The sequence below is a fragment of the Vigna unguiculata genome, chromosome 1, assembly GCF_037176805.1.
Source record: "Vigna unguiculata cultivar grain cowpea cultivar isolate G323 ecotype 2 chromosome 1, ASM3717680v1, whole genome shotgun sequence".
NCBI classification, from domain to species: domain Eukaryota; kingdom Viridiplantae; phylum Streptophyta; class Magnoliopsida; order Fabales; family Fabaceae; genus Vigna; species Vigna unguiculata.
This window is the reverse complement of record NC_140792.1, coordinates 11997902-12013338: the sequence shown is the minus strand read 5'-3', so window position 1 is coordinate 12013338 and position 15437 is coordinate 11997902. Positions and strand designations below refer to the sequence as shown.

At 27.0% G+C, this 15437-nt stretch overlaps 1 pseudogene; it reads left to right on the top strand.

The window, feature by feature from the left end:
- The first annotated feature begins 6202 nt into the window (after window positions 1-6202).
- On the top strand, window positions 6203-14441 carry LOC114188290 (uncharacterized; annotated as a pseudogene).
- The last annotated feature ends 996 nt before the right edge of the window (window positions 14442-15437 follow it).

Below are 15437 nucleotides of genomic sequence, written 5' to 3'. Positions count from 1 at the left end.
TTTATCGATTGTTGTTACATGAAAAATTATTAAAATGAAAAGAAATAGATGAATATAAATATAGAGATAATATCAAATTTGTGCTAAAAGTTACATGAGATATAGATAAATTATATCTATTATGAAAAAAAATTAAACATATAGAGTTATAATATTGACTCATTTATATTGTTGTCTAGCTAACTTATTAGTATAATAATTTCTTTCCAAAAAAATAAGAAATTTTGAGTTGTATATGTATAAAAAATATTGCAAGTATGAGTGTCATTTCCCTTCGGACTCCAAGAATCACTTTTTGATCTAAAAATTATAACAAATTAGAGTAGAACTATTTCCAATTTAAAACTTCTAAAAGTCTTTCTTCTAAGTATTTTCTAAAGCATAAATGATTCATAAATTCGCATAAGTAAAATTTACACTCATAAAAAGCTGAAAGTTACATATTCGACCTTCTCTAAAAATATTAGCATATGTAGTTAAACTAAGACAATCTCTAGTTACACTATTAATATTCATCTTAAACCAATTGGCACATGAAACTTGATATGTTACATCTTTAAGAGTGTGTTCTTACGTGGGTGATGATTTGAGGGAGAGGGAGATGATTGATTTGGTTTGATTAGAAAGTGATATTTAATATTGTTTTTTTGTATGGATTTGAGAGTGATAGTGGAGTGGATTTAAGAGTAATTTTTGTGAAAGTTTGTGAAGGATTGGAAATTAAATTTAATAGATAAAAATGTAGAATGACCTAATTGTCCTTGGTGTTAAAAAAGTATAATTAAATGATATTTAGATAAGTTGTAATTAGTTTTTCATATATTATTATCATAAATAAAAATATTATAAATATTTATGAATTGAAAAAAATATATTAAAATATATTTGATTTAGAAAATTTAATATTTAATTTAAAAAAATAATCATCTGGATACAAATGTGGTAAGTGGAAAGCTGGAATCAGATACAAATGTGTGTATTAGAAATCTTGTTCGCATACCTCAAGCCCATGCCTATTAGTGGACCTAATTTTTTTCACAATATAATAACATGGATAATAAAAGGATAGTGTGGTAATTTGTCATATTTATCTCACAAATCTCTTCGAAAAAGGGAGATAGACTCTATGCAGTAATATCACAATTAATTATCTTTTTGGTCGCTTTCTTTCCCCAAAACAGAACAATTGTTTCTCCCCTTGTTCATCGTTCTCAATTACTACAGTATTTCTTCGCATGAGAAGAGACCCTAAAAGAAACCACCATACTCCCTTTATTTTTATTTTGAATATTAAAAACGTTAAGCACAAAAAATAATCCTCATATGTTTATTATATTTAGTTTTAGTCATAAACACCAACTCCTTAATTTAGAAAACAACGTAAATAAAAGTAATTGAATCATGTAATCTACAATTAGAAAATATCATAAATAAATAATAATACATTAAAAAAATATTATATAAAATTTATTTTATAATTAAATTATATATATATATATATATATATATATATATATATATATATATTATAATCTTATAAAACAAACACAAACACATGGTAACCTGTATTTCTGAAACAGATTTTCTTAAGGTGGTTTCAATTGAAGATCCTCGTTAGCACCCTCTGATTAGAAGGAAGCACTCAATTATTATGTCTGATGTTTCTTCCAGCATTTGTTCTCAGTTATATTTGCATGTGTTTTCTGTGTAGATGAGTACCTTCTACTTAAAAGTGTAAGAGAAGAAGGGATACAGGTACACCAAATTTTATCTTTGAGTTTATTAGTGGTTTTCCGTTTATCAGTAATGGTATTGTTTTATTAGAATCGTGTTTCTTTAATTTTAATATTACGTATTAGGAGGGTATAATTGATAAATGTGTGGTATATTAAGTTTTATTTGACAAATTTGAGAGCTTTTATTTTTGTTTGTAGGGTGCTTGATTGAATTTCCTATATACGTAGGCATAAAGGGTGTGATTATTTTGAATGGATTGAAAAAATATTGAAAAGCTAAGTATCGAAATTGTAGAAATGAAGAGTCAAATTTCTATATTGGAGGGCAATATGGAAAAGGTTCTTGAAGAAAAATGTGAGTTATTAATTAAAAGAACATGTTCTTCATTTAATACTTAATAGCAACTCGAATTTTAAATATTTCGAATGTAATTAAGTTAATTTTTAAATAAATGTAGTTGTAATTGTTTACTTTTATTAAAAATTGTTAGAAAATTTAAGTGTAATTCTAATCAGAAAATAGAAAGTTAAAAAATATCTAAGGAAGAAGACATGTACATTTATTCTTTCAAGATTTTGAGTTCGAGATACTTTTAACATTTTATGAAAGATTAACTCAAATTTTAATATTATTGAATCTTTCTGACGGATTCTCCTAAAACAAATCATAACCAATATATGAAATGAAACTTGAAAGATAATTATTGTATATAGTGTTATTTCATTATGAGTTAAATATGATTTTAATTCTTAAATTTTGATGAGAAATTGAAATTAGTTTCTGTTTTAAACTTTGGTACAATTTGATTTCTAAATTTTGAAAATAAATATCTTTTAACTCAAGTGTATTAAATGTTTTTATGTGTTAAACGATGTTTAAGACTAACATTTAACTTGTTTACACCGTTTAACACATTACAACTCAAATGTTAACTTTGAACATTGTTTAACACATAAAAAAAATATTAACACTATTGTGTATCAAAGTTACAATAATGACGGATTTCAATTTTGCGTCCTAATTTATGAACTACAAACATATTTAACCATTTTATTATTATGTGTTTCTTATTTCTTACAACTATAAAATGAATGCAGAGCTTTATGAGAAAGAAACAAACAAGAGAAAAGAAAGATCATAGTGTTGAGAAATTGTCATATAAATTATGTTTAGAAAAATTGGATTAAGAGTTTGAATATTGTAAAATCTTTCACTGAGTAAAATTGTAACCCGTGAATTGTATTGTACACTCTTGCTGAGAGAGTGTTATTTGATTATTCATTATAATTGAGAGTTCACGATCTCAAGAAAAGATTGAGAAGGATACCTAAAATGGTCAATGCTCAATGTAGCTTGGAGAGGTTTGTACTCGTATACATGAATAGAGGTTGTGACTTTAGACTTTTATCAAAGTTGTTGCAGCTATGATTATATTTATATAAATTATCTTTTTAATTGTGATTGTTTTTATTTTGTTTAAAGATATATACTTTTGACTATTTTCTGTTTTGAAATTTTGATTATAAAATTAATTATGATTTTGATATTATTGTTATTATAGGATATATATATATAAAGATAAAAGTTTTATTTTCTTTTTAGCATTTTGATTTATTTTTAATATTTTTATAAATGAAATTTTGACTTTGGTTTTGGTTAAGAATTGAAGTAACAATGTTTATTTTTGTTTTGTTGATGTAAAGGTTTAATTGAGTTGGCAAATTGCAACATTGTTTTCTTTAAAGTAATGGCAGCTTTGAGGTGGCATTTTGCTACTATGTGTTTTGTTTAATTTTATGTATATAATGATAATAAGATGGCTTACGGATTTTGATTATTAAGCATTGTGTTGTGACTAAATTTTTGAGTGGTACTTGCAGGGCATTAATTTTTTTTAGGTGTAAAAATTTGAATAAAATTAGTTTCATAATATCAATGGATTTTTAGAAAGAAAGCGATTATTTAAGAAAAGGCAGTTGGAGTAGATGAGTACAATGTATATAATTATAATAATAATTTTTCATTGGCGCATGTGAACTTTTTCGAATTGGATTAATGGCATAAGTGATGAATTTGGTGATTAATTAATGTATGTTAATAAATGGTTTATCACAAATAAAGTTTATGTAAATACATCAAATTTTCAGAGGATTGTTGGTTTAAAAGAAGCTAAGAGTTTTTAAAATCAGTATCTGTGAATTGATAAATTGTAAAAATAGGTTTATGAGATTAATGTTTAATGGACGAAATTTTAGGATTAAACTAGTATACTGAACTTGCATACGCACGAGACGTATTTGTTTTATTTTATATATTAAAACAATAAAATAGTGAAAGTATTATGTAATAAAATATTATGAAAATTAAGTTATATTGTTGTAAATGTTGTTATTAAAGTAATGAAATACTAGATCTAAGTGGGGCAATAATAATTTCAATTTTAAATATAATAAATATAATTGATATCACAATACAATACATTTTACGAAATAATTATAATAGCCTATGATTTTGTTTTTTGTTTTTCTTTTATTTTAAATTTTTTTAGAATAATAATATATTTTTATTATATTTATTTAACCATTAAAAATACTAATACTAATATTAATATAAATTATAAATTATAAATTATGAAAATTTTAAAATATTAAAACTCTATTTAGCAAAAGTATTTAGTATAACAATGTTTTCTATAATTAAAAAAAGCACACTTATAATAATAACAACATTATGAATAGTAATAATAATAATAAAAATAATAATGATACCAATAATAATAATAATAATAATAATAATAATAATATTTATGTTATAAATATTAATATTAATGCTAACACTAAGGCTAATGTCAACTATAATAATCTATAATTATATATAAAGATATACATTAACAACAAAACAAATACAAATGATAAATAATTGAAATATGATTCCGTAGTAAATTAATTTAAGATTTGTGTCTAACTATAATGATAATAATAATAATAATAATATCATTATAATAATATCTGGTAATGATAATAATAATAATAATAATAATAATAATACAATAACTACATATATATAAAGAGATATACATTTGTTGTGTCCTTTTTGGTTTATATAATTTTATCCTCTTAATTATTATTTTTTAAATTAAAATAATTATTCATAATGAAAATTATTTGTCCATTTTATCATTTTAATAATTTTAGTAACTATATTTTTAATTCAACTCATTACATAGATATAAAAATAAAATGAACAACAAAACAAATAAAAAGTGCAAGTAATTGAGATATGATCCTAATGAAGGATTATCTTGTTTCTTTTTAAGGATTAGTGAACTTCCTTTCTAAACATGTTTAGTCTTAAACAAACATGTGTCTCCATCCTTGGTTGGTGTCAATGTAAGGCCCATTAAAATCTTGTTTATTCAATTCTACCCTAAAGTAAAGGGTTGCCGCTTGTAATTGGGCCTAGGGCTGGCCCAAGTGGTAAAACTAAACCCTAATCTGCCCTAAGACACTCACCCTCACTCTTCACAGAATCAGCCGTCACACCTTCTGCTCCGAGAGAGAGAGCTCTGCTAGGGTTCAGCCGCCTTTTTGCATCCAGTGGGCTCGAACCAGTTTTTCCGCTTCTCGTAAGTCCATTCCAACTCGTACTCGTACTTCCTTTGGTGCTTCTTCATGTTTGTTTTCAGCTAGGATTCCGTAATGAGCTTATTTTGTGATCTGCTCCTTTGTTTTCCAGTTCATAAGCATACCTTAGAGCCGTGGTGTCCGTGGTTGCGGTTGAGTTCCTGTACTAGCATATTCCAGGTAAGGGAAGCTAGAACCCCTTGTCTGGTGTGTTTGTGATGTATGTACTGTTGATTTAATGATTTTTCGAGTTCGATATACTGTCATGGATGTTTGGACTGGCTGGTTTCCTTGTTTGGATATGTTTATGTGCGTTGCAGGCGTGAACAGTGGTAAACACTAATAATCTCGCCCAAGCGAGCTCGCCTCGCCCAGGTGAGATGAGCAGAGGCTCGCCTAGGGCTTTCTGCGCGAGTTGTCGCTTAGGCGACCAAAACTCGTTTTGAGCGAGCAGATGTCTCGCCTAGGCGAAGGGGATCTCGCCTAAGCGAGATTGCGCAGGGGCTACTATCCTTCATGTCGAGCTCTCACCTAGGCGGAGGGGAGCTCGCCTGAGCGGGGACCTCGCCTGAGCGAGAGTCATTCTCGCTTGAGTGAGACCCTCCAGCCTGAGCGAGGAGCTAGGCGAGGATGCGTCCCAACTTGTTGTTCTCTCCGTGCTTGGATGTTTAAAGTATTCTTCTATGGGTTATTTTATGATGGCTTAATGGGAATGTTAATATGCATGATTGGGAGGGGATTATATTGTGGGGGATTGTGAGCTTGACATGATTCGTATGAGTTGTGCATGAGAAGTTGGATATATATATGTGCGTGTGGTCACAAATTTGGCATGAGCAACAATGGACCTTGATGGTTGGTAAACCAGTGGCATGGTGTTGGTATGAGAGGAAGCATTTTACTCATGATTGGTAATGACGAGTTGGTGTTGATTTAATCGTGGAAAATGAGGATTGGTTATGGATGTTGGTATGAAATTTATGTGTAATGTATGTGTAAATTCTTGGCTGTTTATATATGTTGGTCTGTGTCAGTGCGTAATTCCTTGGAGTCTCTAGGTGAGACTTTCAGGGTTACGCTTCAGTGGTCGGGACGTAATTCCATGGCCTCTGTTAGTGAGTGTCCATGGTGGTGCCCCATCTATATGGTCTGGTAAGGATTCAAGGTAAGGTTGCATCCTAACACTCTAAGGAGTCAGTTAGTCTCACTTAGAGCGAACTGACTCCTGTGGTGAGAGTAGCAGGAGGCCCGAAATTCATTAAGGGCTAACCTTGTGGTGAGGGAAAATTGATTCATTATAACACTTGTAACACATAGCTTGGGGGTGAGCAGCTCGGGGGTGAGCAGAGGTATCCACCACAAGTGCAAGCATTCGCTGAATCTGACCGGGCTATATGTATCCAGATGAGTCGAGTCAAGTCTTAGTGTATTGTTTGGAAGGTCGTACCATGCTTGCATGATGTATGCATAATGAACTGTGAATATGTATATGATTTTATTAATGAAATGGTTTTGGCTCTAGCTTACCCTTTGTTGTTTGATTGTCTTGTGTGTGGTACTTCTCTTTTGCGATGATCATCAATTTATTGATGTGAGCATAAACGAGAGGTTCTCGCGGTCAACAGGGGGACGGTGACTCCGCTGCATAGTCCATCTGGGCTGGAGCTGATGTTTTATTTTTTGTTGGGCTTTTCTTAGGGCCACGACCCATGTATTCCGTTGTCTTGTGATCTCTTTATGTTCCTTTAACTTTATAACTGGGTTTTTCCTGTGGCACCGTGGTGTGCCTTATGTTGCAAGGAGTTGGTTTAAACTCCAGGACTGCGCTAAGACATTATTCTAGTGTAACGCTTCTTTAATTACGCTATTAATTAAATGGGGTGTTATAGTCAATCCTTCATCAGATCCCGTGGTAAATAAATGTAAAATGTGTGTTTAACTATAATAATAATAACAATAATAATAGATAATAATAATAATAATACTAAAATAATATCGCATTATTGATAATAATAATAATAATAATTAAAATAATACTAATACAACTACATATATAAAGAGATAAACATTTTTGGTGCCCTTTTTTATTTTTTCGATTTTATCCTCTTAATTGTTATATTTTAAACTTAAATTTTTATTTGAAATAAAAAAAATATTTTTCATTTTTATTATTTTACTAATTTTAGTAACTATTTTTTTGAATTGAAATAATTATTCAAATGTAAAGATAAATAAACAACAAAACAAATAAAAGAGTCAAGTAATTGAAACATGATTCATAGATGTAAGTAAATGTAAAATGTGTATGTAACCATAATAATAAAAAGAATAATAATAATAATAACTATTATAATAATTATAGTTCTAATTAATAATAATAGTAGTAGTACTAATAATAATAATAATATAATAATAATAGAAACAATTGTAGTTAATAATGATAATAATAATAATACTTATAGTTGGTAGTAATATTGATTATAATAATTATAGTTGATAACAACAATTATAGTTAATAATAATTATTATTACTATTATTATAATTAGAGTTGATAATAATAATAATAACAATAATTAGAGTTATAATTGATAATAATAACAATAATATAAAAATAAAATAATAAATATCATGAAAATTAGGTTATATTGTTGTAAATGTTATTATTAATGAAATGAAGTGGTAAATTCAGTTTTAAATATAATAAATAAAATTAATATCATAATATGGTGCAGTTAATTGATTTTACAAAATAATTATAATAATATATGACCCGTACACGTTTTTTATTTATTTCAAAATCTGTTTAGAATAATAATATAATTGTTATTATATTTATTTAACCATTAAAAATAACAACAACAATAATAATAATATTAATATAAATTATAAATTATAAAATTTTTAAAAGATTAAAAATCTATTTAACAAAAATATTTAGTATAATAACATTTTTTATAATAAAAAAAGCACTTATACTAATAACATCACTATGAATAGTAATAATAATAAAAAAAAAAATAATAATGATACAAATAATAACAAACAAATGATAGTAATAATGATAATTTGTATGCTATAAATATTAATGTCAATATAAATACCAAGACTAATGTTGACATACTAATAATCTATAATTATATATACAACAACAAAACAATTAAAAATGACCACTAGTTGAAATATGATCTCATAATAAATAAAATTAAGATGTGTCTAACTATAATAATAATAATAATAATAATAATAATATTATTATTATTATTATAATAATAATATCTCGTAGTGATAATAATAATAATAATACCATTATTATATATCCAATAGTGATAATAATAATAATAATAGTAATAATAATAATAATAATACACTAACTAAATATATAAAGAGATACACATTTTTTATGTCTTCTTTTTGTTTTTAAAATTTTATCCTCTTTATTATTATTTATTAAATTTAAATAATTATTTATAATAAAATATTATTTGTCAGTTTTATCAATTTACTAATTTTAGTAACTTTTTTTTTTCAATTCAAAAAATACCAAGATATAGAGATAAAATGAATAACAAAACAAATACAAAGAGTAAGTAATTAAAATATCATTCCGTAGTAAATAAAAGTAAAATATGTATCTAACTATAATAATAATAATAATAATAATAATAATAATAATGATGATGATGATGATAATAATACCACTATAATAATATCGCGTAGTGATAACAAAAATAATACTAATACTACTACTACTACTAATAATATTAATATTAATATAACTACATATATAAAGAGATAAACATCTTTGGTATCCTTTTAATATTAATACAACTACACATATAAAGAGATAAACATCTTTGGTGTCTTTTTATTTTATCAATTTTATCCTCTTAATTATTATATTTTAAATTTAAATAATTACTTATAATAAAAAAAATTATTTTTCAGTTTTATTATTTTACTAATTTTAGTAACTATTTTTTAAAATTGAAATAATTGTTCAAATGTAAAGATAAATGAACAACAAAACAAATAAAAATGACAAGTAATTGAAACATGATTCCTACATAGTAAGTAAAAGTAAAATGTGTATCTAACAATAATAATAAAAACAACAACAACAACAACAACAATAATAATAATAATAATAATAATAATAATTATTATTATTATAATAATTATAGTTCTTATTATTAATAATAATAATAATAATATTAGTAATATAATAATAGAAATAGTTATAATTAATAATAATAATATTTATAGTTGATAATAATAATGATAATAATATTTATAGTTGATAATAATAATGATTATTAATTATAGTTGATAATAATAACCCGTGACAGATCTTGACCAATAATTTTGGAGGAGCCAAACTAATTTATAGTAAAAAATTTTGAACTCATCAATAATTTATTCAGAATAAAAATCTCCAATTATTCCTTTTTGAATGTAAATAACCATATTGTGTTCAAGAAATCAATATTTCATCTTATTCCAAATTTTGTTTTGATAATCTTCGTTGTCAGTGGCAGAGTATTATGGATGCAGGGGGTGCCTTGGCACCCCTAAAAATTTTGAATTTTTTTTTAGGCTTAAATACCTTTTTGGTCCTCATTTTCGTAATGTTTGTTGTGAATGGTCCTCATTTTGACAGAATGTTTAAAATAGTCATCATTTTTACCGAATGTTTAAAATGGTTCTCATTTTCGCAAACGTGTTTTATTTGGTCCTTTTCTGTAACGCCGTTTAAATCATTAACAGAGCATTGTACATGTGACACGGTTTGTATTAGGGTGTGTTACGTGTATTGTACAGGTTTGGTAATCAGATATTTGGGGTTATATAAGTGAGCTAGGGTTTAGGTAAGAAATTTTTGGGAAGTTGGTGAGTTTTGGCAATCTTGTTCCTCTATTTCCAATTGGTGTTGCTGCAATCTTCTTCTTCCTGCAATCCCATTATATAGGTATGTTACGGTCCCAATCTTCTTCCTTTACCTCTGGTTGTAATCGTTGGAGGCAACCGACTTCATGCACTGTTGGTGGTTCAACGAGAAATGAATTAACCCCAATTTGTAGCTGCGGAGAGATGACAACTTTAAGGATGGCAAGAACTCCAAAGAATATTGGTAGAAAATTTTGGGTACAATCTGTTTTTATTTTTGTGTTAATAATAAATTGATTTTAATTTTTGGTTTATTGATTTACAGAGTGGTGGTTCTAATAATGTGGGCTGCAACTTTTTCAAATGGTGGTGTTGATGAAAAGATGTCATCATGATGACACAAATGAGGCAGATTAATGATTTTAAAGTCCAATCTGTTTTGTACTATTGTTAAATGAAGAAATAAATTAGTTTGATTATGTTGATATCAGTCCCAACATGTTCAAAATGACATCTTAATCTGAGCACGACATTGAAGTAAGTGATATTGATCTAAGCTTGGGAAAAATTAAATTGATCTAAGTCTGGAAGAAGTTAAATTTATAACATTAATTCATCCTCATCAAAATGCACTACATTAATGTTTGGCAAAAGTGAAATTGAACGAAGTTTAAGGAAAGTCAAAATGCAGTACAATGGTTGACTCTCCACTTCATTCTGAGCTTAAGAAAGACAAAGATGAAAAAATTTCCCTAATATAAACCGTGTCACCTGTACAATGCTCCGTTAATGATTTAAACGGCGTTACAGAAAATGACCAAATAAAACACGAATTGCGAAAATGAGGACCATTTTAAACATTCGATAAAAATGAGAACCATTTTAAACATTCGGTCAAAATGAGGACCATCCACAACAAATATTATGAAAATGAGGACCAAAAAGGTATTTAAGCCTTTTTTTACAATAGATATTTTGATTTTTTTTATTATAGATATTAGTATTTTGATTTTATTTTGTTATAAATATTAAATCCAATATTTTATTTCTTTTATAAACATAATAATTAATACTAATAAATAATAAAATATAAAATCAAATATAATAAAAAAGGAAGATTAAAAAGATTTATCAAGATATTTTATATTATTTATTTTCATTATAGATTGTGTTTTTAATAAATTGTTCTCATATTTCATTCTCATTTGTTTTCTTTTGTTTCTGAAAAGAAAAATATCTATTATTTTTTCTCTTATTTCTCCTTTATTCTCTTCCATCTTCGAGGAAGAAAAGAAGAAGGTAATTCTTTCGTCTCATTTGATAGTGAAATATTAATTCAATAATTTATTTAATGAGCCACTTTTATATGTTTGTGCCTTGATTTTCTTACAAATTTTTCTCATCTTCCATTCTTACTTATTTTCTTTTGTTTCTGAAGAGAAAAAGATCAATTATTTTTACTTTCATCTCTCAACTGTTCTCTTCCATCCTCGAAGAAATAAAGAAGGTAATTCTCTTTTGTCTCACTTGATAGTGAAATATTAGTTTAATAATTTATTTAATGAGTCTCTTTTATATTAATTTTTTATTTTATCAACATAGAAGAAAAAATGATTGTACTGTGTGTTTTTTATAATTGAATTTTAAGTGTGGTTTGCTTATCATCTAATTTTCTTTTGGTATTTATGTCTCTCAATTTTTTATTAGATTATGATAAATCATTTTTTAGTATTTTTTTAAATAGGTATATTGATAAAGAATAAAAGAATAGATTCATTTTTTAAAAGTGATAAAAGGGAAGCTACCCGTGAAGATGAAAACAGGATAAATTCAACTCTTCCAGATATTCTGAAGCATGATACTAATGTTCCAATTGTTCAATCAGAGGAGCCCCTTCTTAAGGTTCAAAAAATTATAGGTGAGGAGTTTCATATTAATTCTTTAGAACGTGATCCAGGAAAACGTCTTCAAATATGGGAATATCCAATGAGTCAAAGAGATGAAATTCGAATAGTTTATTTAAAATGGGGTCCATATCAAATGCAACTTGAAAACTATCCTTATTCTAAGGAAAAACACCCAAGGAGATTTCAATCTAGTTGGTTTAAAATGTTTCCTTCTTGGCTAGAGTATTCCCCGACTAATGATGGGGCTTATTGTTTGGCATGTTATCTATTTAGTTCAAAGCCATATGGTCGCTTTGGATCATATGTGTTTACTAAACAAGGTTTTAGATCATGGAGAAAGGTTAATGCGGGAAAAAGATGTACATTTCTCAACCACATTGGAGATAGTCCTTGCTCACCGCATAACAGTGCAATGAAAGCTTGTGAAGACTTGTTGAATCAATCTATGCTCATTAATAACATTATAAATATTCAAAGTTCAGAACAAGTCTGCAAGAATCGTTTACGGCTCAAAACCTCTATTGACACAATTCGTTGACTAGCATTTCAAGCTTGTGCATTTAGAGGCCACGAGGAAACACCAAAGTCAAGTAATAGAGGTAACTTTCTTGAAATGATTAAACTTCTAGCATCATATAATGATAAAGTGGCACTGGTTGTGTTAGAAAATGCTCTGTATAATGCTAAGTATACTTCTCATCATATTCAGAAAGAAATCTTGCACATTTTCTCTAGAAAAGTAAGAAGTCACATTCGAGAAGAAATTGGAGATTCTAAATTTTGCATAATTGTTGATGAAACACGTGATGAATCTAAAAAAGAGCAAATGGCTATTGTTTTGAGATTCGTAGATAAGGATGGTAATATAAAAGAACGATTTTTTGATATTGTGCATGTTAAGGATACAACAGCCGCCACTCTAAAAAAAGAATTGAGTGTCGTTCTCTCTAGGCATAATCTTGATGTTTCCAATATCCGCGGTTAAGGGTATGATGGTGCTAGTAATATGAGAGGAGAATGGAATGGGTTGCAAGCATTATTTCTCAATGATAATCCTTATGCTTATTATGTGCATTGTTTTGCTAATAGACTACAACTTGCTTTGGTGGCTGCTTCAAGAGAGGTCATTCCAGTTCATCAATTTTTTTCAAATTTGGCTTTTATTGTAAATGTTGTGTGTTCCTCTAGTAAACGTCATGATGAGTTACAAGCTATTGAATTAGATGGAATAACTCAATTGTTAGAAATGGGTGAACTTGAAACTGGTAAAGGAAAAAATCAAATTGGCACTTTAAAACGAGTTGGTGATACTCGTTGGAGCTCACATTTTTATTCCATTTGTAGTATGATGAAGCTATATAATGCATCTTGTCTGGTTCTTCAAACAATTATTGTTGATGGATCAACTTATTCTCAATGGGGTGATGCTGATGATGCATTGAATATGTTGTCTTCATTTGAGTTCATATTAATTTTACACATGATGAAAGAGATTATGGGAATTACTGACGGTCTTTGCCAAGCTTTGCAGAAACAATCTCAGGATATATTGAATGCTATGCAATTGGTTTGTTCTACTAAAATTTTGATTCAAAAGTTGAGGGATGATGGTTGGCAAAATCTATTGAAAGGTGTGGTATTCTTTTGTGAACAACATGACATTGATATTCCTGATTTTAATTATACTTATGTTGCACGTCATGGCCGTTCTTCACTATGGAACATCATTTTAGGGTGAATATATTTCTTGTTACAATGGACAAGCAGTTGCAAGAATTAAATGACAGGTTTAGTGAGCAAACAATGGAACTTTTAACTCTAAGCAATGCTTTAGTTCCTAAGGATGCTTATAAAGCTTTTAACATTGAGGATATATGCACTCTTGTGAACAAATATTATCCTTTAGATTTTAGTGAGCAAGAGAAGATTGGTTTAAAATTTCAACTTCAACATTTTATTATTGATGCTCCTAACCATCCAGATTTGAAGAATTTATCAACCATGATTGAATTATGTCAATCTTTGGCAAGAACAGGAAAGTCAAAGACATTCTACTTGATTGATCATTTAATTCATCTTATTTTAAATCTTCCTGTCTCTACATCTACAACAGAAAGATCATTTTCTGCAATGAAGATTATCAAAAGAAGATTGCAGAATAAAATGGAAGATGAATTTCTTGCCGACAATATGATTATTTACATTGAAAAAGAAATAGCTGAAAATTTTAGTTCTGATTCAATTATTGATGAGTTCAGGGATCTAAAGGAACGAAGGGCAATATTTTAGATATTTGTGATTTCTTTTTTAGTTATCGTTATACTAAGTTATGAATTCATTTTTATTGTGTTAGTGACAATAATGAAATGTATAAATTTTGGATGTATTATTTGGGCTCCCCCAACAATGTTGGTTAAGATCCGCCACTGTTCGTTGTAGAAAATGAAACATTAAGAGTTAAATAAAATGAATTAGACAATCAATAAAATAAAATATCTTTAATTTGTTCATTTTTGTCAAAGATTGATATAATTCAATAATGGTCGACAAATCCTTGAAATTTGAATGAGTATGAACATCAACAATGAAATGTTGGAGTGAAATTTTAAACTAATCATATATTTATCAATATACCTACTTTTTTTTAAGTTTAAGAGAAAAAATAATTTATCATAATCTAATAAAAATTGAGACGTAATTACTAACAAAAATATATAATAATAATATTATATATTACAAATAAGAGTAATAACTTTACTACTAATAATGTTAATAATACTAATAGTAATAATATATAATAGTAATAATATTTGTTATAATTTTACTACTATCACTATAAATAATATTTATAGTAATAATATTATTAATAATTAGAAATACTAATACTTATAAAAATATTACAAATAATAATATTATTTATAATTAATATTATAGTTAAAATCATAAATAAATGAAAAAATAAAAATAAATTGACTTTTGCAGGATTTGAACTCTGATCCTTTTATACCAGAGTTTTAAAATAACGAAAAAACTAATTTTTATGACACGTGTCAATAAAAGAAAATGGGTAATATAGTAATTTTGGTAGTATCTTCTTTTCTTAATATGTAATAGATTTGTTTCACAATTTGAGATTAAGGAGGTTAGGATTTTTTATAATTGATGTTTGAAGTGAAACTAGTAGTTAAATGGAGGTGTGGGAATATAATTTTCGGTGGATAAGTATGTTTTGTGAATCTGGATGGTTTAACAAAAATTAATTCAATTTTGAGAATAGTTCTATCA